We start from the raw sequence: 23091 nt of genomic DNA on the forward strand, positions 1-23091 counted from the left end.
CAACCGTCACAACATCTCTAGAATCAGCTCCTTCCTCTCCATCCAAACTACCACCACGCTGGCCCAAGCACTTGTCATATCCCCCTTAACTACTGCAACAGCATCAGTGCTGAATTTCCTAGATCTAACTGCCCCTCTATCCAGTCTATACTTAACTTTGTTGCCTAGATCATTTTTCTATTATTATTATTATTATGGTTTTTTTAAATCGATCTGCACATATCTCCCCTGTCCTCAAAGACCTCCAATAGTTGTCCATCCATCTCCCCTTCAAGCAAAAACTTCTCACCATTGGCTTTAAAGTACTAAATCAACTGGTTCCATGAAGTTACTGCACCTTTATGGAAGGCAATGTTGTTATTTGGAAAATCCTCTAAGATTGAAAATCATGAGGCCAACTCAATGCTTTAACAAGTCTTTTAAGCTTTGCTTTTGCCTGTACTAGCAAAGACGTGTCGGGGAAGCTCTTCTCTCTCCTTCCCCCCACCTGCCAATCAGGTCTGCAACATATTCAACTGGTGGAATATGATCAAAGGTAATCTCCTGGGGATCAATTATTCCATTGTACTTAGCGCCTTAGCAAGGCATGTTTTTGTTATGTACCCAATCAGCTCACTCACTCCTACCTCTCCTAACTCCTCTCTCACCTCAACCCAGCCCACACACTTTTCTCTTCTCTGTCACCAACCTAATAAATAATAATGATGATATTAACAATAATGACAATTCTAATACTAATAGAGAGTAGCATGGAGAAGCTAGAGAAGCAGCATGGCTTAGTGGACAGAGCACGGGCCTGGGAGTCAGAAGGTCATGGGTTCTAATCTCAGCTCCACCACATGTTTGCTGTATGACCTTAGGCAAACCACTTCACTTCTCTGGTCCTCATTTACCTCATCTGAAAAATGGGGATTAAAATTGGGAGTCCTATGTGGGACAGGGACTGGGTCCAACCTGATTACCCTGTATCTACCCCAGTACTTAGAACAGTGGTTGGCAGATAGTAAGTGCTCAACAAATGCCATTACTATAATTACAATAATAATAATGATGGTATTTGTTAAGCGCTTACTATGTGCAAAGCACTGTTCTAAACGCTGGGGTTGATACAAGGTAATCAGGTTGTCCCACGTGAGGCTCACAGTCTTAATCCCCATTTTACAGATGAGGTAACTGAGGCACAGAGAAGTCAAGTGACTTGCCCAAAGTCACACAGCTGACAAGTGGCAGAGTAGGGATTAGAACCCACAACCTCTGACTCTCAAGCCCGTGCTCTTGCCACTAAGCCACGCTGCTTCCCTAGCCACATGATAATCAGGTAGTACAGTACCTTGCCCACATGGGCTTTGCTTACAGTCCAAATAGGAGAAATAGTAGATATTAAGCCCCAATTTACAGATGAGTAACCTGAGGCATAGAGAAGTTAAGTGCCCAAGATCACAGAGCATGCAAGTGTCAGAGCCAAGATTTGAACCAGGTGTTCCAACTGATTTGTTTCTTCTACATCAACCCCTTGCTCATGCCCTCTTTTTTCCCTGGAACTCCCTCTCCCTTCATATTCAATAGACCACCACTCTCCTCATCTTCAAAGCCCTACTAAAATCATATCTCCTTCGGGAAGCCTTTCTAACTTGTCATCTCCCTATCCTTCCACATCACCAATGCACTTCAATTAATCATTGGTATTTATTAATCACTTACAGTTTTGTGAGATTGCAGTAGGTTAGGTTATTGCAAAAACACTCAATTTACTGCTATTTTCTAGTTTCTTATCTTTGCCTCCCACATTTTCATGTAGTTCACTTTACATGGCTTTCAAGTTATGGAAGTAAAAAAAAATAATCTGATTTTACATGTGCAGTTTCACCATGAAGCAAAGAGGTAAACAACTTTTTTTTTAGCAAACTACCTTGTTATTATTATTATTATTATACCTGTTAAGCACTTACTACATGTCAAGCATTGTTCTAAGCCCTGGGGTACACACAAATTTATCAGGTAGGTTGCAGTCTCTGTCCCACATGGGGCTCACAGTCTAGTGTCCAAAGCATTCCATTAACAATTTGCACAATTTATAGTTTAAATGATATATGGACATAGAAGGTTTAATCAATAACTTTGGAAACTCTTATGACTGAATGGAAGTATTTGCTCTTGAAGAATATCTGAAAGAATATGAATGCATAAAATCAACTGAAATTATCCTGATCTACAGGAAAAAAAAATACTCATTCTACACCTGAAATGCACCAGTGAAACTTCCTCATAAATAGGTCATTTTACAAGATTATTATATTGTCATGTCACATTCTGAAATGATGTACTGCATCATTATAAAATAGCTCTCTGTCAAGTTATTTTTCATCGCTAAGTTACTGTCTTAACTGCACTATTTCCAGGGCACTGACGTTTAGCATTCTATATATCTGAGGGAAAATGGTCCATAAACTGAGTTCAGGAGGAGATTTTTCTATACTCCTAATATTCACTTACATTTTTAAACATTATTCTACCTAAGTATGCAAGATATTCTCTTTTCTCAAAAATAATCAGTAGGTTTACCACTGGATAAATAAAAGGAAAGAAAAGTTGTGTCCAGTTTACAAAGATTTTTATGGCACCATTATTCAGCCCTTCATGAAAAGCATGGATCAGTTTGCCTGATACTGCTTATACTACTTCTGAGATATTATTGTGCAAATCCTCACTCTCATCTGAAATCCAATCTTGCTCCTTGATAAATGTTCACATGAAAAGTAGCCAAGAGAAAGGAAGCTGAGCGGTACTGAATTTCCAGTGTCACAGATGGAAGATCAAAGACAATTCCTGTAAGAACACAATTTTGATTAAACCAGGGCATAGTTATTCCCCTCTTGACAGGGGCAGAGACAGAACATATTCATGCTAACAATAAAAAAAGTTTAAAAGTAGACATGCTAAACAAGTTGGCTGGAGATGGAAAGGTCAGAAGGCTGATAAACAAATAAAAGGATGGCATGACTTTGAAGCTCTTGGCATTCTAAAACTCTCCCCCAGAGATCACACACAATTTAGGGGATGGAAAAGCAGAGAGAGAGACCCAGCATGCAGCTTTCAGGCTCTGTGATTATGGATTGAAAAGAAATCCCACACAGAATTGGAAATGATGCACAGCCTCTCCTCTACACTGTAAACTTGTTGTGGGCAGGGAACGTGGATAACAACTCTGCTATATTGTGCTCTTCCAGGCACTTAGTACAGTGCTCTGCACACAGTATGTGCTCAATACATACAATTGATTGATTGACAGGCTGTAGTGCTCACTGAGGGCAAGGGGGAACATGTCTACCAACTTTGTTACACTGTATTCTTCCAAGCACTTAGAACAGTGCTCGGCACACAGTAAGCGCTCAATGAATATAATTGATCTATTATGTTTTCTTTTGTGATTAAAACAAAAAATTTTGTCAAATGATGGCATCTTTTGTGAATCCTTGCCTTTGAGAGTAGGTGTGCTCTAGAGAATATTAGAGTGTTGTCATCATTGAAGGATTCTCCTGTTTGTTAAAATGCTGGAGCTTTCTTCACTCTTCATAGGTGCTGTAAATAGTGAGTAAAGAGCTATACCCTTCTTTTGAGATATATAAAAGTCATTAATAACGTTGGTATTTGTTAAGCGCTTACTATGTGCAGAGTACTGTTCTAAGCGCTGGGGTAGACACAGGGGAATCAGGTTGTCCCACATGGGGCTCACAGTCTTAATCTCCATTTTACAGATGAGGTCACTGAGGCACAGAGAAGTGAAGTGACTTGCCCACAGTCACACAGCTGACAAGTGGCAGAGCCGGGATTCAAACCCATACCCTCTGACTCCAAAGCCCATGCTCTTTCCACTGAGCCACGTTTTGGTGCAGTCATCTTAGTTTGAATTTTTTCATCTTTGGCATTTTACCACCTACTCAGTCTCATCTGCCTGCTCCTCTTTCACTTCTCATCCTCTAACTGTGGGTGTTTCACAAGGCTCCATTCTTTCAGGATTCCCGACTCTTCTTACTCTTCATTCACTCAATGGGAATTTATCAGATCCCATGACTTCAACTACCACTTCTAAGCAGATGACTCCCCAGAACTACCTCTCCTGTCCTGACCTTTAACCTAATCTATAATCCCACATTTCCTTATACCTCCAGGACATATCCACAGTGTTATCCCACTGATTCCTCAAATTCAACATATCCTAAATTCATCTCCTAAATCCATTCCTCCTAACATTTCTATCCCTGATGGTAACACCTCCATCTTTCCTGTTCCAAACACCATCCTTGACTCTTCACTTTTAGCCCTCACACCATTAAATTGCTAAATCTTGCTAATTTTGTTTTCATAACATTTTTCAAGTATGCCCTTTCTTGTCCACTCAAACTGCTTATTACCCTGGCCAAAATTCTGGTTGTATCATGGTTAGACTACTGGGTCAACTTCCTCATTGGTCTCCCTCTTTCCAGCCTCTTTCCACTTCAGGCCATATAATAATAATAATAATGATGGCATTTGTTAAGTGCTTGCTATTGCTAAGCACTGTTCTAAGCGCTGGGGTAGATACAAGGTAATCAGGTTGTCCCACATGGGGCTCACAGTCTTAATCCCCATTTTACAGGTGAGGTAACTGAAGCACAGAAAAGTCAAGTGACTTGCCCAAAGTCACACAGCAGACAAGTAGCAAAGCCGGAATTAAAACCCATGACCTCTGACTCCCAAGCCTGGGCTCTTTCCACTAAACCACGCTGCTTGTGACTGGGACTGGCTAACGGACCAGCGGGGATCTGATGAGTAGCCATAGAGCGGCAGCCACTGCTGCCAAGAAAAAAGAACCTGCGTTAGAAACGGGGCCTCATACGCCCAGTGAGACCATTCATTACCCATCAGTGGTGGGATTCCGTACCAGTATAGGTCAACTGCTACGGGCACACTGGTAGCAGGGACATACTGTTGCTACCGTGTGCATGGCAGGTTGTAAGGATTTAAGCCACTGCTGACTATTTCCAAGTCCTCTCTTTCCACCAGACAGTCACATGTTCACATGAAAAGTAGCCAAGAGAAAGGAATCTGAGAGGTATTCCTTGGGGGATCACCCCCCTTCCCCAACTCCCCCCCTGCTCTCACCCCAGAGGCTCCCAGGATCCCTGCTCATGGCATGCCCTGTACACCACAGGCTGTTTGGATTTAGGTCTCTGCAAAACATTACCCAGTTCTCTTTCTTTGCAAAATGGCTGAGTGAATCAACTGAGGCTACCACCTTCCTACCTCAACATCCAAGACCCTCGGTATCCTCCTCTACTGGACCACCATACTGCCTCCCCAGAATCCTGCACTGGCTCTCCTCTGTATCACAAGGAATCTCCACCTTAGCCTGACCTGAACCTCCCTGGCGGGACACAGAGAAGCAGCTGCAGCCTAGAGCCACCTCTGCAAACCCTAGGGAAGGCTGTGGTAGTTGCTATAGCAGTCACAGTGGCTGCAGTTGTGACTATGGCCTCTGAGACGAAAGTAGCCAAAGATTCTGCCCCTCTAGCCACAGTTCCTACTTATCTTTCATCGTTTTGCATATCTGCCAATGTCTTAATATTGTTGGTGTTTTGTTTCATTTCAACCTTATATATCAGTTGGCAGTCCCCTCCTCACTTTTCTATCTAGAATGTGAGCTCCCTTAGGGGTCCCATGTCTAATTCCCACCTGTGTATTCCTACCTTGCAGTTAGTAGTGTTCTGCACATGATAAGTGCTTAATGAATACTATTGCACAGATCATCTTCTTGCAGCAGTGTCTGGCCTACAACTCACTCCTCAAAAATCCCAAATGGATACCCACCCCCCTCCACATTAAGCATAAAGTCTTTCAAGGCTCTTTACCAGATCTTTCTGTCTTACACATTGGCTCTCTTTACCTGCTATTCCTCACATTAGATGTCCTGCCCAAGCTCACTTAACTAATACTAATGCTTTGCTCCTGACTTGCCCACCCCTGCCCCCTCACTCACACTATTCTCCAGTTTAGAATACTACTTCCCCTCTCCCATCCTGATATATGCATACTTGTATTTATATATTTTATTTTTACATATATATATATTCACTTAATTGTTCAGTGATTCCATTTTAGTACATTTGAACTGCTTCATGCTTTATTCTTGTTCTTCCTCTGGCATTAATTTCTTGTAAATAATTTTTTATTTGTTTACCCTATTAAATTATAAGCTCCTTTGAAGCCAGAGAACCTGTGTCTCATTACTACTGTACTCTCCTGGACACTTCATTCTATGCCTAGCACTCAGTAAGCTCTCAGATACAATTAACTGATGACAGAGATGTGGCTGGCCACTCTTTTAATACAGTCATTAGGGGTTGCAAGGTATGTTGATAGATGTTATTTTGCTTCAGGCAACCCCTTAGTCTCCAAATTGTTTTTACCACATTAGTTTGGGTAATGTTGACTGGCTTTACTCATGTCTTGACAATTGCTGGTAAAAAGTATCATAGAAGAACACCCGTTTGCTGATCACATTGGAGCTTGTAAATAGGACTCTCTGTTCCAACAAGCCAGGTGTAATGCTGCAATGAGTTCTGTGCAAGGATCTTCATTCCCTAGAAGACTAACACTGTTCTACCTACTGCATGGCCTAGTGGAAAGAGCATAGGCCTAGGAATCAGTGGACCGGGTTTTTAATCCCGGCTCCAACAGTTACTTGCTGTAGGACCTTGGGCAAGTCACTTAAATTCTCTGTGCCTTAGTTCAGAAGCACTAAGTTATCTGCAAAATGGAGATTCCCGATACTTGTTCTCCCTCCTACTTAGACTGTGAGCCCCATGTGGGGCCTACGTTGTATCTGCCCCAGCTCTTAGCACAGTGCTTGGCCCAGTACGTGCTTAAATACCACAACTATTATTACTGATCTGGAGGCCACTTTTCAATAAACAGCTGAACTGTCAAGTAGAAATCAAACACACCCTTTCTAATCCCCTCTACTTTTCTAATTCAACCCAGCATCTACTCATGGGTGCAGGAATGCACTCCAATTCTATAAAACCCACCATATTCACTGGGTATCACCTCCAGGGACCCCTTGCCCCCAACATCCCTCCCTACCTGGAACTCTCTCCCCTTACATATCTGATCCAAGCACTTAGGCACCTCCCCTACCCCCACAGCACTTAAGTGTATATCTTTATACAAGATTGCTTCTCTTACCTGCAATTTAAGTCTGTCTCCCTGTCACATCAGACTGTGAGGGCAAGGATCGCACCTACCAACTGTATTGTACTCTATATTTAGTACAGTGCTCTGCACACAGTACGTGCTCAATAAATAGCATTGACTGATTGACAGTCAAAGTGTGGTTGGAGTGTATCGCAAGATGGTCAGCCCTCTATCCTTTGGATGACTGCTGTAATCCCTATTTCCTTCAGTTGTCTCTATCACACTGTCATATAGTGGATGAGATGAAGGGCAATTTGAGAAGTCTATACATATATAGAGGACTCTTTCATCAAGTTAACTCATTTTTGTCCTTCTTTCTGAAGATACAAAAACAAGACATGAACTTAGACTTCAAACTGAGAGATTTGGGTTCAATGTAAAGAACTTCCTGAAAGTGAAGTCATGGCATTAAACACTGGAATACTGAATCTCTTTTTCTAGAGGACTTTAAAAATGGAATTAAAAATTCTCACCTAATGACGATGGTTAAATTTGGTCCTGCCTGAATGTGACTTCCACACATCCTTCCTTCCCTACAATTTGTATATTAAACCCTGATAAAGCATTGCTATAAATGTACCACTGCCCTGTAAATGGAGAAACAACTGTATTCCAGCAGAATAGTAAAATTCACAATGAATATTACCTGATACGGTCAAACTACAAGGGAAAAATCATGTCACTCTATATTATCAATTGGGTTGACAAGTTAATGAAACTAGAGCCTCTGTGGAGATAATTTTGTTGGATTTTTAAAATAGCTTTTGTTAAGAGTCTTGAAAGAAGCCATTTGAGAATTTTATGATCAGCAATTACCGGGAACATCTCATGGTGGATTTTGAACAAAATGGTTCACAAATGTAGTGAGCAGCTGTTCCTTATTCAGAAGAGATGTCAATAGTAACAGACTCCAGGGGTCACTATTTGGGCCAGGCTTGTTGAATGTATTTATTCTATTCTCATGTTCTGGTTATTTAAAACCAAAGACAAGAAAAAAAATCACTCATTTCTATAGCGTATGATTTAGTTTAGCACTGTTCCATTTTAAAAGTCTTTATTGTGATGGGTCTATGGGCTTCTGAAGAATACTGTTCATCATTCCTTTCCTGAATCACAGTGTAGCTTCCAACAACAACACAGCACAATGGCTTTTGATTTTCACAGGATATGGAGAAATTCAGGAAGCAGCACCAGGACTGCTATATATTATACATACATCTCTTAAATTAGCATTAGCAGACCTAGACTCTGGCAACCTATATACAAATTTCACTACCACGAAAAGTTCAAGATCTTTAAAGCATTCCATGATGATATGACTGGTCAAATCAGGTTTGGCAGGTCACTCTTATAGTCCTTTCTCTAATACCAGAGTAAAGCAGATTTGCTGATTAGGTCCAGGCTTCATCTAATTCTAGCCTTCATCTAATTCAAGTCACGCTTGAGAACACAAAATATCTGGAAGTGGGTATCAGAATATGCTTCCGATTTATTGGGAAATTCTTCAAACACTATGAATATCAGCAAAACTTTTATGATAGTCATATAGGAACTGCTGTGTACTGATAATTTTGCTCTTGGATCACTGACACAAGAAGACATATATCTACATGATTGCAAATCACTTTGCAGTGATTCACCCACCTCCTGGCTACATCCCATTCTCATCCACCCAACACCTGTAAGTGTAACTCTGGGTAGGCAGAGAACATGTCTTGTCCTTCTGTTGTATCTCTCAAGTGCTTAGTAATAATAATGGCATTTGTTAAGCGCTTATTATATGCCAAGCACTGTTCTAAGCACTGGGGTAGATACAAGGTAATCAGGTTGTCCCAAATGGGGCTCACAGTCTTAATCCCCATTTTACAGATGAGCTGAGACACAGAGAAGTGATGTGTCTTGCCCAAGGTCACACAACAGACAATTGGCGAAGCCTGGATTAGAACCCACGACCTCTGACTCCCAAGCCTGTGTGCTTTCCACTAAACCATGCTGCTTCTCTACAGTATTCTGCACTCATTAGGTTCTCAATAAATGAACTTACTAAAAGGTACTATGGACTGTCATTAAACTTGAAGAAAACCTAATTTGTGTGTTCTGGGGAAGTCTTATTTCTAGTGAAAATTTTCAGTGGCAGTACAGGACATAATACTGCCAATTTCTGCTATGTAATAATAATAATAATGTTGGTATTTGTTAAGCACTTACTATGTGCCAAGCACTGTTCTAAGCGCTGGGGTAGACATAGGGGAATCAGGTTGTCCCACGTGGGCTGCACAGTCTTCATCCCCATTTTACAGATGAGGGAACTGAGGCACGGAGAAGTTAAGTGACTTGCCCACAGTCACACAGCCGACAAGTGGTAGAGCTGGGATTCAAACTCATGAGCCCTGACTCCAAAGCCCGTGCTCTTTCCACTGAGCCACGCTGCTTCTCCTAACTATGTAGTTAGTAGTACGCTACTAATGTTTCATGGATAAAAACTCACTCTAGGCTTCAAGGCTCTCCATCACCTTGCCCCTTCCTACCTCTCCTCCCTTCTCTCTTTCTACCGCCCACCCCGCACGCTCCGCTCCTCCGCCGCCCACCTCCTCGCCGTCCCTCGGTCTCGCCTATCCCGCCATCGACCCCTGGGTCACGTCCTCCCGCGGTCCTGGAACGCCCTCCCTCCTCACCTCCGCCAAACTGATTCTCTTTCCCTCTTCAAAACCTTACTTAAAAATCACCTCCTCCAAGAGGCCTTCCCAGACTGAGCTCCTCTTCCCCCTCTACTCCCTCTGCCATCCCCCCTTTACCTCTCCGCAGCTTAAGCCTCATTTTCCCCTTTTCCCTCCGCTCCTCCACCTCTCCCTTCCCATCCCCACAGCACTGTACTCATCCGCTCAACTGTATATATTTTCGTTACCCTATTTATTTTGTTAATGAATTGTACATCGCCTTGATTCTATTTAGTTGCCATTGTTTTTACGAGATGTTCTTCCCCTTGACGCTGTTTAGTGCCATTGTTCTTGTCTGTCCGTCTCCCCCGATTAGACTGTAAGCCCGTCAAACGGCAGGGACTGTCTCTATCTGTTGCCGACTTGTTCATCCCAAGCGCTTAGTACAGTGCTCTGAACATAGTAAGCGCTCAATAAATACTATTGAATGAATAAAATACTATTGAATGAAAAACAGCCAGAGGAAACTAAATCTAGAAGGCCAGTCTGGCTTTTGTGCTACTGCCTAAGAATTCACCAATTTTGAGGCATCAAGCTTGATAGCAAATTGAAGGTCTATAAAGTTGTCATGTCCAAATATGTAGGGTTATGAAACCTGCATCTACCACAGAAGGCATATCTGGCATCTCAAAAAGTTTCAATAATATAACCAGTGATCCATTTTCAAAAAGAACTCTATCAATGATGTCCTGGAATTCAGTCCGCTAGTCAGAATATAGCAGGATACCCGAGCACCTCATCTTTGTTGTGCAAGCAGAAAGAAAAAGCCAAATGTTTGAAAGCAATGTGGCCTAGTGGAAAGATCATGTACCTTAGAGTCAGAAGAGCTGGGTTCTGGTCCAGATCTGCCATTTACCTGTTGTGTGACCTTGGGAAAGTCATTTAACTTCCCTGTGCCTCAATTTTCCCATCTGTGAAATGGAGATTTAATACCTATTCTGCCTCCTACTTAGACTGTGAGCCCCATGTGGGACTGGGACTATGTTCAACTTTATTATCTTGTATCGACCCCAGGGCTTAATATGTTGCTTGTCATAGAGTGAACACTTAACAAATACTCTTAACAAATAAATATCATTATTGTTACTCAAGATATAGTGAGGCATATACTGAAATAATTCAGTATAGCAGGAGCCAGATGAAGGAATTTAATGACTAAATCCCTCCTAAGAACTTAGTTTCCTATGAAAGGATAAACAAAACTCTCATGCATTAAAAACAAAAACAAATTTCATCCAGAAAGTACATTTTCTTCTCGCAAAACTCATTCTGTGGAATTGGTGCTTCCCTGTAATGTACAGCAATGTCGTAATCTCATAGCTGAAGTTGCCTATTTTATTTTTGGGGGCATGTCTGCAAAATGTACATACTGAGAACTGAAGTTTAGAGGGCGAGAGAACTGATGCCCTCCCTCTCACTCCAGATATTGCTTTGTAAATATTCCCATAAAAATCCTCTAGGTCATGAAACATTAAAATGAATTATCCAAGTGGATTGTCCACCCACCACAAAGTACTGAATACTTAACTGCATTAAGAGACCCAGGACACATGACTGAACAGTGTGAACTGGCACCTTCATGTTTTTTAAATGAAGGTAGAATCAGAAGAAAGAAAATACAAGCTCAAGATAAAGAAGGATTTTACAAAAACTCAGAGCAAGAAAACCGTTTTTACCATTTCTTGACTACTATTTATAGTATAGGACTCACACTTCTGGACTTCTATGAATTGTTTTATAATGATACTACATGAAAGTATGAGGACTTGGATCTACATTTTATGCAACTTTTGAGGACATTATTGAGAGATGGCTAAACTTGCATTCCCACTTCACTGAGAAAATCCAGTCCTATCAGGGGGAAATTAAGTTTTTTGCTGGCAACCATACCTATGTAGAATACAGGTACCAAAAATAAGTCATTCAACCAAGAATAGTTAACATTTACTTTGGGTAGAGCACTGCACTAAGTACTTGGGAGAGGACAACTGAGTATGTAGACATGATCCTTGTCCTCAGTGAGTTTATAAAAAAAAATTCAGTATGCAGAGTATCCAAGGATGCTTTATTAGTGCTGGAATTGTGCTGCAGCATCAGTGCTCTGCACGCAGTAAGCACTCAATAAATACGATTGAATGAATCATCAAGGCAATAGACCATTTCTCTGTGCCAGATTGCCTAACATCAACATTTGTGCTGAAATTCAATGGTGGTCTGGGATTTAGGAGAATTTGTTCAGGAGCATCTACAAATGGCAACATGCCTTCTAATGGGGCTGCACTCACTAAAATGATTTACTTAAGAATCTTCTTTTATGCTTAGTTTAGGAAATAGAAAGGAATTGATGCTACTAGGTATTGCATCCCTTACTCCCAATGATCTATGTTTCAATAACATAACCAAGTTGGACAAATTGCTAATACTTCAGGAGATGAGAAAAACACTCAAAGAGACTTTGACAAATTAGATAAAAATCCCATCAAATATAGGATGAAGTTCATGAATTAATATGACTAACTATAGTTAGGTATAGAAAACCCACTAGATAGAAGATGGGTGGCTAGGCACAAACTCATCAGAAAAAGATTTGGGAACACCTGTCAATTCCAAACTAGCATGGTACTCAGATGTACTTAAAGAAGAATCAATAGAATTTATTGTGCATTTACTGTGTGCTTACTGAGCACTTGGGAGATTACAGTAGAGTTAGTAGACACTATTTCTGCCTTCAAGGAACCCACAATCTAGTGGAATGACATTTACAAGTTAGAAGTGAAACTTCTGTTTACATTTATATTGATTAAAACATTAGGATATAATGTCCAGTTCTATTACTATCAGTGGTTCTCAATATCAAATTTAGAAAAGGATGAAGAGAAACTGGATATTATTAAAGCATTAGAAAAATCTTGTGAGGAAGTTTTAAAGGAATTGGGCTTATGTAATTTAGGAAAAAAGAAGCCTGAGTGGTTTAGCAATATTTCCTCTAAAAATACAGCCAATATTTTTCTAACAGGTGTGGTTATTAGGCATTTTGGTTATCATCTGAAGGCAGCATTTGGAAATATGCTTCCCCCAATGTGGGGACTGTGACACTGTGTGGTTGTGTACATGTCTGCAACATTGGTCAAGGTGAGAGGGCCACTGTAGCATGGGTTTTCCTGAGCATACGGTTCTACTGAAACACATCACTCACAATACAGAAGAACTGACTGTAGGGGATACACATAAATTTGAAGCTGGTTAGACGATGTTCAGCTCCACAGAAAACAGGACTAAAGGGCAGGAACTTATAATACAAAATGACCAATTTAGGTCATCTGCTGGGACATAATATTCCTTGTGGTCAGGGAACATGTCTACCAACTCTGTTGTACTAGACTCTCCCAAGTGCTTAGTACACAGCGCTCTGCATAGAGTAAGCACTCAAGGATCTTTAAATTAAACATCTAACACAACTACATTAGATTTAGCTCTGCTAGAGGGTGAAGAATGATTTAGACTAGCCTCCTGAATTCCCTTCTAGTGCTAAGATTGTAGAATTCCAATTTCACTATATTTCAGGTCCCTAGCTACAAAACAAAGAAGGTCATGTACGTCTATTAAAAGGGAAGTAACATGGCTTAGAGAAAAGAGCACGGGCTTGGGAGTCAGAGGACGTGGGTTCTCATCCCACCTCCACCACTTGTCTGCTGTGAGACATTGGGCAAATCTACACTTCTCTGTGCTTCAGTTACCTCATCTGCAAAATGGGGATTAAGACTGTGAGCCCCACGTGGGACAACCTGATTACCTTGCAACTACCCTAGTGCTTAGAATAGTGCTCAGCACATAGTAAGCGCTTAACAAATACCATCATCATTATTATTAAAAGGATTTAAAGCCCAAAGTGCTAATATCAGTACACTGATGCATTTCTACATGCCACTATTGTATTAATATCCATTCCTGTGTGCCACGAAATGTATCATATCTACTTCCAGAACACTGAATTGAATATTGCTTTTCAATTCAGTCGCACAACTTTTATTAATCTCAAAAACACCTTAATAAGCAATTTCTTTCCAAGCTTCTGCCAGAGCTACTAAGCTTATAGTTCTTGGCAAGTTCTCCTTCACATGCATCTCCAGAATATGAGAGGTTATCAGATTTAAGAGTCTCATTGTCAGGTGTGAAGGCCTCAAATGATTTGGTTTTTTCCATAAAACAATTCAAGCTTTGAGGATTATGTTTGCATCATGACTATCTAGGCAGTACTTCACATTTACAATACTGTTAATTCTCTCACTGAAATAAGAGTCTATGAGAGAAACCTCATTATTCAAGGGTAGCTGCACTTTTTTCCTTTGAATTGTTCATTTGCAGGTGTAAGCTTGCAAGCATCTAGTTTTATACAGAATTTTGACATGACTCAAATGTAAGTGTTGCACTCTTCAAAACCCATTCCAAATTTTTTGGGGAAAAGAAGTCAGGTCAACTCTAAAAATGTTTCTTGCTCTTCCTTTGTCTTCTCTTTGTACCTACCTCACTAAAAAAAAAAGCAGTCTTTAAGGAAGGGTCCAAAAAACATATATACCCCATATTACTTATTGATAAGTTAATATTCTGCAAAGGTGATTTTGATTCTTGAGGAAAAATCACTAGAGCAATTACAATATGGAAATCTACAAGGTGAATTATTATAAAGTTAATAAAATGGCTTATATGTGGAAGCTATTTAATTTATCCAACTACATAAATAGATAGCTTCTGTGAGAAGTAGTACATTGGCTTTTAATCTTTATTCTGAAATTCCATGGGGCACATTATTTTCTGAGAATTATATGTGGGTTCATTTTTTTCCATAAGGTTAAAATTACTCAGGAAAACAAAGATTAATTTGAGTACACTTTGGTCAAAAAGTCAAATTAAATTTTTCAAGTTTAAATGGTAAAATTGATATTTTATGTTATGAAAATGCATCACTGGAATAATTTTTTTTACACAGTATTACTATTATCAATCTTGCATGCTCAGTTTTAGGGCAGCGAAAGTTGAAAATTAAGTCATAATGCTAATGTTAGGGAATATTCAGAGGAGTTTACTGAGTAGCATATAGTTTCTTTCCAAATCCAACTGCGAGGTTAGTGTGGCCCAGTGGAAAACACACTGGTCTGGGAATCCAGAGACCCAAGTTCTAATTTCAACTCAGCCACTAACCTGCTGTGTGACCTTGGAAAGCGACTTAACTCTTTGTGCCACAGTTTCCCCATTTGCAAAAAGGGGACAAAATGCCTTCTCTCACTCCCTCTTAGACTAACAGTCCTGTAAGGACTGGAAACTGTGTCTGATATGATTATCTTGTATCTTCCACAGTGTTCTGACACACAGTAAGGTGCTGTCTTGGCTTGTTTTATGCTGTCATCTCCAACCCATAGCCACTCCATGAACACATCTCTCCCAGAATGCCCCACCTCCATCTGCAGTTATTCTGGTAGTGTATCCACAGGGTTTACTTGGTAAAAATACAGAAGTGGTTTACCATTGCCTTCTTCCACACAGTAAACTTGAGTCTCCACCCTCAACTCTCTCCCATGCCTCTGCTGCCCAGTACAGGTGAGTTTTGACTTGTAGCAGATTGCCTTCTACTCGCTAGCCACTGGCCAAGCTAGGAATGGAATGGGCATGCCTCTGCTTGACTCTCCCTTCCATAGACAAGACTGGTAGAGTACTAGAAACTCTCCAGGTGCCATCTTGAGAGGGGGATAGTGGAAAGGTGTTTAATAATTGTCAAAATAAAAATTAATATTAAAACCAAATCATGTTTTGATCTTGATAGGAGTTTTAGGCAATTTCCTGAAACATCTCAATTTCTTCTCCTCCACTGGAATTTATTCATTCATAACGATAACAATACACAGAGCTCTCAGTCTTAGAGAGGAGGAGAACAGATAATCCATGCCCATTTTACAAATGAGGAACCTGAGGCTCAGAAGGGGTATAAGATTCACCCAAAGCCAGACAACAGACAAGTGGTAGTCACCCCGAGTTCCAGTTTTGTGCTCTTTCCACTAGTCCATGTTACCTCCTCCCACATACATTAATCAATGACATTTATTGAGTACTTGCTGGGTGCAGAGCACTGTACTAAGCACTTGGTACGGTACAATACGAGAGATTTGGTAAATCAAGGATCTTACAATCTAGAGGGTGGAGAAAGGCATTCAAATTAATTACAGATAGGGGAAGTAAGACTATAAGGATATGTACATAATGGGTGTGGGTACATATATGGACATAGTATACATATGGATTTGGGTTGTAATCCCAGCTCTACCACTTGTCTGCTGTGTGACCTTGGGAAAAATCACTTAACTTCTTTGAGCCTCAGTTAACTCATCTGTGAGCCCTGTGTGGGACAGGGACTGTGTCCAACCTACTTACCTTGTATCTTCATGAGCGCTTAGTACAGTGCCTAGCACATAGTAAGCATTTAACAAATACCATAAAAAAGTGTTGTGGGGCTGGGGCTAGGTGAATATCAACTTGTGTAAGGGGAACAGACCCAAGTGCAAAGGCAAAATAAATGGGAGGGTGTATAGGGTGAGGGGAAATAAGGAAGGTTAATCACAAGTCAGAAATCATTAATCACAAGATTCCATAATAAAGTAGATTAGACAGATAAAATCATTTTCCCTTAAATAATAATGATAATAATGATTACATTTGTGAAGCGCTTACTGTGTGCCAGGCACTATTCTGAGCACTGTGCTGGATACAAGCAAATGGGGTTGGATACAGTCCCTATCCCATATGGGGCTCACAGTCTCAATCCTCATTTTCCAGATGAGGTAACCGAGGCCCAGAGAATTGAAGTGACTTGCCCAAGGGCACACAGCAGAGAAGTGGTGGAGTCGGTTACAGAACCCATGACTTTCTGACTCCCAGGCCCATGCTCTATCCACTATGTAATGCTGCTTCTTGCCTTATAAGTGTAATAATGAAATATTTATAAGATGAGCCAAGAGGGAGGAATAAACTGTTTGGCGTTTAGGGGTAGCTTTTGATGAGAGCGTCCTTTCCAAAGTATCTAGAGATCTGGCCCATCTGGTCACATTTTGGCCAAGCATTTTGTCTCCCAAACTAAATCTGAAAAAATATTTTATTCTACCATAGATGATATCACACATTTCTGACCCAAACAAATCACTTAATTGGTATCTGCTTCAATCTCTCACTTAATTGGTATCTGCTTCAATCTCGGTATCTGTAAAATCAAGAATGCAAAAATTTCTGCTTCCCCTAACAACTAAAGGGAATGAGATGACATGAGAATCACTATATAGTCTTTGAAAAATGATAAAGTACACAAAATTAGCCTTACATTTATGGAAAAATAAAGGGACCATGTTTCAAAATGGGAAATGTATTTTAGGCAACTAGTTTATGTTATAATTAAACACAAGGGAATCATCTGATTGGATCACAGTTGTGGAATTCCTTAAGGCGTGGAGTCCTGACAAAACAACTGGCCCCAATTTAGAATTTTCCTCAAAAATATAATAGCCTTCTTGCTACCTACAAACCTGACATGTTCCCTTATTTGCATGAACAATACAAATTGAGTTGGAAATACCACTTTTCATTAACTTCTGATTGCTAATGGATACTCAAAAATGTTTCACATCAATCACTTTTTGCCCTGCTACCATTGTGATATAGCTAGCATTTTTGAACTGCAGTGTGGGGAAAAGGAAGAAAATTATCTAGTGCTTGTGTTTATTAACATAAAGCCATATGTAGGCCCCCATGTGCTACTCATCCAGGTTCTAGCTTATTTGTTAAATGAGTATGGTTTGAAAAAAAGTTCCTTTTCTTTCACAAGAAGTGAACTAACCTACACTGGGAAAGATTCATTGTCATTAAAGTTAATAATGTAAGACGATCAACATAATGGCTTTAATCTCCACAGTTCTCCCCACAGGTCATAAAACGTGAACAATGTGACCATTATTCTTCTTTTGACATTACTGTGATCTAGGTCTTAAGTCTTGCAAAATACAAGTGTCATTGACCATTCTATTCCTAATTAACACTGCCAGTACTTACAGTTAGATAGAAACTACAGCTATACAGAACATGGTGCTTTCCTACTAGATTTCCGTTGTGTTCACCATGCCACTGAAGTGATACAAATACGGTGTTTAATATACATTCATGTGGATCCAATGAAGAAGGGGGAGTCATTATTCTTCTATACATGTGCCAGAGTTGTCACATGGCTAATTTAACAGCACATGTCCACTTGGGGTAACCTGGCCAAGGTCATTATAATTCACTGTTGGGGAGGCAAGACAATATTCTTGCAGTCTCATGTGGCAGCAAACTTGGGATGACAAGGGAAAAGTGTATGTCCAACTTTTCCCAGTTTCCTAAGGCTAGTTTTCCTCCTGGAATTTCCCCATGGAAAAATTACCTGCTACATCAGGGAAAAACATAGGGCAAAATCTCTAAGAAATACATTTTGCTTCATTAGAAAAACACAAGCATCTTGTCCATATTCATTGCAGCATGGCCAACTGTGTGTTTCCCAGAATCTTAACACCTCATCCAACTCCATGAAGAAGCTGGAAAAACAGGATGACTGTCTGCCACTATACTGATATCCCCAAAAGAAGGTGACTTCCATGAAAGAGTAGGGCAAACAACTTTTCTTTGTAACATATATAAGGAAAGCGCAATGTAAGTTGGCTTGTATTATTAGCCACTCTCAGAATCTTCTGATCATCTCTTCCAAGCCTATCATGATTTGTAGGGCAACTGATTCTAAATATTTAGAAAAGAAGTTTGCACTGCTTAAGGGCTTAGAGTGTTAACGATGCTATAGAGTAAAAATGCAAACTGTCTTCTCCAGTGTTGTATCGGTGTAGCTGCTAAAATCCAGCCAAAACTAAAGGTGATTGGAAAATGCATTTGTAAAAATTAAAAGACTGACGGTCATTCTTCACATCAATCACTTCATAGCATTAACAGGTCCAAAGGCATCTTTGACATTTTCCATCTCTTCACTCATTTCTGCTCTATGGGTAAGCATTTTGAAGTCTTTATATGCAGTTTTGTTGCCTCTGTGTTATGTTTTCTAGTAAGTCTATTTTAATGAAGTACACCCATAGAATTACAACTGCTCTCTGAAAAATACATTCCCTGGGATAAAATCATCATATAAGAAAAATAAATACATAAGAAGCATCCTTAGAGTGTGTGTTTTGGTGAGTTGTACTTCACCTTTGGGCATGAACTTGTATGCTTAGTATCAGAAAAAAATGAGTGCCACATGTTTTTTTTTTCTTGTCACAGTGAAATTACAAAACATTCTAAATAAACCAGTTGGTTTATAGACAATTTTCATGAAGTTGTGATTAAATTCTAGCAGCTGTTGCTCAGAATCATAAATCATTTTAAAGAAGCCCTTATATGTAATTGTAACTTCATGTTGTTCAAATGTCATCGGACATTCATTTTGATTGCTTTAGTTGTTGTGGACTGTGGTGATGTGATACAGGTGTGGTGTTAGAAGTCTATCAGGCCAACTATCTTTCCTTTTATCAAATACTCTCATTTATACATCTAAATTTGAGCACAAATATATCTTGAATCTGATCTAAGCGACTGTCACTAGTTCTATAATTCTTTCAATATGAGAGGAGGGAGAATGTTTTTCCTTCAACAATGATTTTTGAGCCAAATGATTTGATCAATAATGTGCCTTTGTGGGATTAATAAAACAAATAACCCATATTTTTAATCTCATTTTTCAAAAAATCTTAGCCATGACTGGGAAAGAGAGCCGAAGGAGCATTGGAAAAAATATATCTTTAGTTTTAATGGGAAAAATGTAAATACATTTAAATTTATAAGCAAAAAAAATTAGTTCCATTAAACTCATGAAACTCCAGCACTGATTTATGAGCATGAATACCATGCTAGTTTTTCTAAGACATGAAGATGGTGAGGTGTTATGCTGAATGTGAGGAAACAGATTGGGTAATATTACTATGGCAGAAATGGACCAAATGCAACCAGATTCAATTTACCTGGTTATTGATTTTTAGGTTATAACTTATAACACTTTGTTGCATGTGTTTTGAAACAGTTGAGAAGTCATTCCTCTCCATCATTAACAGCAGTACTCCTTGAGTGCCTACCATGTACAAAGCACTGAACAGTATCAAGTGCTTGAGAACATATGACAGGATCTACTTCAGTGTTTAGTAGAGGGCTTGACACACAGTAAGCACTTAACCAATACCACTATTATTATGTGCAGCTGTATGATCATAAGACTAAAGGAAGGGAGAAGCGTGACCTACAAGGAAGTGAAGTACTGAATGCTTGGGAGAGTACAATATGACAGAGTCGGTAGACAAATTCCTTCCCACAAGGTGCTTAAAGTCTAGAGAGATCAAATCGAAACTGCTCACCATTGGCTTTAAGGCATTCAATCAGTTCTCTCCTTCCTACCTTACCTCCCTAATCTCCTACTACAACCCAGTCCACACACTCTGCTCTTCTAATTCATTCATTCAATAGTATTTACTGAGTGCTTACTATGTGCAGATCACTGTACTAAGTGCTTGGAATGTACAATTCGGCAACAGATAGAGACAATCCCTGCCCATTGACAGGCTTACAGTCTAACCTGGGGAGACAGATGGGCAAAAACAAGACAACTTAATCGCAATAAATAGAATCAAGGGGATGTACACCTCATTAACAAAATAAATAGGGTAGTAAAAATATATACAAATGAGCACAGTGCTGAGGTGAGGGGAATGGAGAGGGGGAGGAGCAGAGGGAAAGGGGGCTTAGCTGAGGGGAGGTGAAGAGGGGACAGAGAGGCAGCAGAGGGAAAAGGGGAAGCTCAGTCTGGGGAGGCCTCTTGGAGGAGGTGAGCTCTCAGTAGGGCTTTGAAGAGGGGAAGAGAGTTAGTTTGGTGGAGGTGAGGAGGGAGGGCATTCCAGGACAGCGGTAGGACGTAGGCCAGAGGTCGACGGCAGGATAGGCGAGAACGGGGGACGGTGAGGAGGTGGACGGCAGAGGAGCAGAGCGTGCAGGGTGGGCAGTAGAAAGAAAGAAGGGAGGAGAGGTAGGAGGGGGCAAGGTGATGGAGAGCCTTGAAGCCCAGAGTGAGAAGTTTTTGTTTCATGCGGAGGTTGATAGGCAACCACTGGAGGATTTTAAAGAGGGGAGTGACATGCCTAGAGCGCTTCTGTAGGAAGATGAGCCGGGCAGCGGAGTGAAGAATAGACTGGAGCGGGGAGAGACAGGAGGAAGGGAGATGAGAGAGAAGGCTGACACAATAATCCAACCGGGATATTATGAGAGCCTGGACCAGTAAGATAGCCGTTTGGATGGAGAGGAAAGGGCAGATCTTGGTGATATTGTAAAGGTGAGACCGGCAGGCATTGGTGATGGATTGGATGTGTGGGGTGAATGAGAAAGCTGAGTCAAGAATGACACCAAGGTTGCGGGCTTGAGAGACAGGAAGGATGGTCGTACCATCCACAGTGACAGGGAAGTCAGGAAGAGGACAAGGCTTGGGAGGGAAGATAAGGAGCTCAGTTTTGGACATGTTGAGTTTTAGGTGGTGGGCAGACATCTAGGTGGAGACGTCCTGGAGGCAGGAGGAGATACGAGCCTAAAGGGAGGAGGAGAGAATGGGAGGAGATGTAGATTTGGGTGTCATCTGCAAAGAGATGATAGTTGAAGCTGTGGGAGCAAATGAGTTCACCAAGGGAGTGAGTGTAGATGGAGAACAGAAGAGGGCCAAGAACTGACCCTTGAGGAACCCCAACAGTTAGAGGATGGGAGGGGGAGGAGGAGCCTGCGAAGGAGACCGAGAATGAACGGCCAGAAGGATAAGAGGAGAACCAGGAGAGGACGGAGTCTGTGAAGCCAAGGTGAGATAAGGTGTGGAGTAGAAGGGGATGGTCTACAGTGTCACAGGCAGCTGAGAGGTCGAGGAGGATTAGGATAGAGTAGGAGCCATTGGATTTGGCAAGAAGGAGGTCATGGGTGACCTTTGAGAGAGCAGTCTTGGTAGAGTGGAGGGGACGGAAAGCAGATTGGAGTGGGTCCAGGAGAGAGTTGGAGTTAAGGAATGCTAGGCAGTGACTGTAGACGACTCGTTCTAGGAGTTTGGAAAGGAAGGGAACTACTCTTTGTACCTGTATCTCATCTATCCCACCACCAACCCCTTGCCCATGTTCTCCCTCTGGCCTGGAACTCCCTCCCCCTTCATATATGACATCCTACCACTCTCCCCACATTCAAACCTTTCTAAAATCACACCTCTTCCAAAATGTTTCTCGGAGTAAGCCCTCATTTCCCCATCTGCTCTTCCCTCACTGTCACTTATGCTCTGATATTTTAAACACTTTGATACTCACCCAAGCCCCACAGCACTTTTGTAAATATCCTTATTCTCTACCATTTCTCCCATCTATAATTTAGTTTAATGCCTGGCTCCCCCTGTAGTCTTTAAGCTTTTTTGGGCAGGGGTTGCATCTACTAACTCTACTACATTATATTTGGGAAAGCCCAAGCATTTAGTACAGTAGTCTGCACATGGCAAGTGCTCAATAAATTTTCTTCATTTCCTCTAGCTTCTTCTTATCTGTCTTCAAACAAGCCCAAGTTTTCTCCATAATAAAAAGTGTCATCCCTCAACCCTACTGAACCCTCTCTCCACAATAAAAGCTAGGGCTGGTTTTGTTGAGCATCTTCATAAGTGAGCCAGAGGAATATGGGTGCCATGAAATGTCCACATTTGCCCATAGAAGATAAATTACAGGAAGAACTCAAAGCTGAAGATTGGGCTGAAAGCAGATGAACAATGGAAACAAGTGCAAATTAATTTAATGCAAAAATTACTCAATGGCATTTACTCAACACCTATTTCAGTGTAAAGAGTAGCCTGTAAGCTTGTGTGGGCTTACAGTTATAATGTACTCTCCCAAGTGCTTAGTACAGTGCTCTGCACACAGTAAGCACTCAATAAATAAGACATAATGAATGAACTGCATTTGCCCAAGTGCTTACTAAAAATGGAACAAAATATATATATTCCCCACCTTCTAAGAGCTTACAATCTAATGAAGGA

At 40.7% G+C, this 23091-nt stretch overlaps 1 protein-coding gene and 1 non-coding gene across 4 annotated transcripts in view; both read right to left on the reverse strand.

The window, feature by feature from the left end:
• The window catches only part of LINGO2 (leucine rich repeat and Ig domain containing 2), a 900663-nt gene that overhangs the window by 794855 nt on the left and 82717 nt on the right, over positions 1-23091 (reverse strand). The window lies entirely within an intron of this gene.
• Positions 15556-15693, reverse strand: LOC114808479. Its single transcript, XR_003756327.1, has one exon. It is a non-coding gene; the product is annotated as a small nucleolar RNA SNORA7 (small nucleolar RNA).

This window comes from Ornithorhynchus anatinus, chromosome X5 (assembly GCF_004115215.2).
Source record: "Ornithorhynchus anatinus isolate Pmale09 chromosome X5, mOrnAna1.pri.v4, whole genome shotgun sequence".
NCBI lineage: Eukaryota > Metazoa > Chordata > Mammalia > Monotremata > Ornithorhynchidae > Ornithorhynchus > Ornithorhynchus anatinus.